Source organism: Penaeus monodon, chromosome 15 (genome assembly GCF_015228065.2).
Source record: "Penaeus monodon isolate SGIC_2016 chromosome 15, NSTDA_Pmon_1, whole genome shotgun sequence".
Classification (NCBI taxonomy): Eukaryota; Metazoa; Arthropoda; class Malacostraca; order Decapoda; family Penaeidae; genus Penaeus; species Penaeus monodon.
Window position 1 is genome coordinate 47,222,084 of NC_051400.1, and position 2,560 is coordinate 47,224,643.

A 2,560-nucleotide genomic window follows, 5' to 3' on the forward strand; every position below is an offset into this window, starting at 1 on the left:
GACAACACCAACAGAGAAAACGACAAACAGCACAAGAAAAAAGAAATCTTGAAATCTATTTGCTGCCCACCAAGATTATTGCAAACCGTTGCATCTTGCCATATTGTGTAGAGGAACCCAACTCGCTGTTTTCGACCTTCCTTGAAACCAGGATCTCAGCGCTCCCGCCTTGAGGTGAATGGAAAGCGATACTCTATGTAAACCGGTCTCACAAAACGGGCAAGTTCAACGCACATTATAGGACGCTTTTTGCTGCTCTTAGTATTTAAATTATATAATCAGCCATTGTTTTATAGGTATTTTTATGTTCTATCGTCGCGGAGGAGTAAATAAAAATGTTTAAACTATTTAATGAGAATAGTTTATAAATAAATATCAAGCTTTATATTGCACTGGTTACCCCATTTTTAGCTTTCATTTCAGGTTTTACGCTTATCTGTGCTTGTATAATTATGAGAATGAAATAGAACAGTTGATGTTTTCCAAAGCCCCATAATTGAGACGGGGCCCACTTTTTTCCGCAGTCGGGATTGGGTTAAACCTGCTGCCTCAGTGTCCTACATATTCCTCCGGCGAAAACACCTCGCTCTTTCCCCTGCTTCCCGGTCACACAGTCCTAAAACGTTGATGATTTGTCCGTACATTAAGTGAAGGGGATATTACGATATGAGAACGAAGGCCGAAGAAATAGTTATGTGGATTTTAAAAAAACATATAGTAAGTTTTTTTTCTATATATATATAAAAAGGGACTGAGGGCAATAGTTTGTGACTTACTGTGAAGTACTGCGACCGATCCGTTTTATATAGTAATTCGAGATAAGGTCGGTTCCTGAGCTCACGCAAGGGTGAAGATGGCGTCCCGTCGGTTTCTCATGCTTCTGGCAGCAGTTAGTGTGATCCTGCAAGCCGGGTCTTCCGTTATAGCTGAAGCTGAAGCCGACGATCATTATTCAGGTTTTGAGACCACTACGGGAGAGGACCTGCTTGGCGAAGACCTCAGCGCTTACTCTGAGGAACTGGTTGTAAATCAGGACGAATATGACGATGAAATTTCCCGGGAATTCCGATAAAAGATACAATAAATAATCCAGGTCGTCAGAACAAAACTCATTACGAACGACGACACCTTCAGACCTCCCTCCTGATGGATATTCGAGACATCCTGTAAAGGGACAAGGAGCAGAGCAGCCCATCGAAAGCCATGACTCAGCAGCTGGAGGATCTGAGCGAGAGCACCAAGGATGCCCTCGAGGGCATGGCGAGCAGTGTCGCGCGCCTGCGGGAAAAAAACCGAACCCGAAAGTGAGCATTGTGCTCGAAACGTTCTCCACCCTCAAGCTGCTCGTCCCGAGCCCGGGGGGCAGCTGAGGGCGCTCGCGGAGAGGCTTGAGAAGGTGGAGGGCGAGACCACCTCTTCCACACGGAGATGCGAAGCCTGAGGCGGTCGGTGGAAGAGGTGGAGTCGGCGGTGCGAGAGCGCAAGGCCCAGTCGGACGTGTACGCGTACTTTGGCTCCAACCCCCTGGACGACGCGCCGCCCGAGCCGCCCGCCAACTGACGGACCTCGACGAGCGCATTGGGACGACGAGCCACTCGCTCGACGAGCTCACGTCGAAGATGCAGTTCATCTCCAGCGCCGTCGACACCATCAGGGACGAGTGCAGAAGGTACAGCTGAAGTCCCGGACCTCGAAGTAGCTCCCCCGGCTGGGGGAGGAGTCTCTGAGACAACGCCCCTCCCCCCGGCGTGCGAGTGCGACACGGCAGAGGGTGGAGGTCTCCGTAGCCAGCCTCCGCCCAGGACAGCGCGAACAGAAGGAGAGCCTGCAGGAGATCACGAAGAAGGTGGAGGACCTCGCCGGGCCTCCACGACTCGGTGCGGCGCGTGGACGGCCTCGTCACGGCGCACGGAGGCCGTTTTGAGAGAGGCTGAGGAAATGCTGCAGGGCATGACGACGGTGAAGAAGGGCGTGGTTGCCGTTCAATCTAGCCTCCAGCACCTTCAGGAAGAGATGATGGACAGCAAGAGAACTGTCATCACCGGAAACGGCACCGTCAGCGTCAGCATGAATAGTAAGATATCAGTAATTGTTTCAGATATGTAATTACTTCCAAATTATAAAGGCATCTATTAACACTTTTTTGACCAAGTGTATATATTCATCAGGGGTTTTTATTAGTACAGGCTTACCTGGCAAACTTTATCTTATGCACTTTGAGTCTAATGCCAACATACTGGAGGATATGTCAGTATCTCTACTATACCTGATTTACATAACCCGATTCATGCAAAGTAAAATAAAACCTTCTGTGTGTCTTTACAATGAATCTCACTCAAAGACTGAATGAATGAACAATGATTTAGCATTGGACAAAACCTGTCGAAAATATAACAAACATTTATAACTAAAATACATATACAACAATGAATAAAAAGTGGGAAAAATGGGAGATATAGAAATTTGCGAAACCTATGGAAATATAGAGCCGATAGAAAGTAAAGGTAAAGAGTTCATTGTGTCGATAATACATATCCCCTCAAAATATATTTCCCTTATT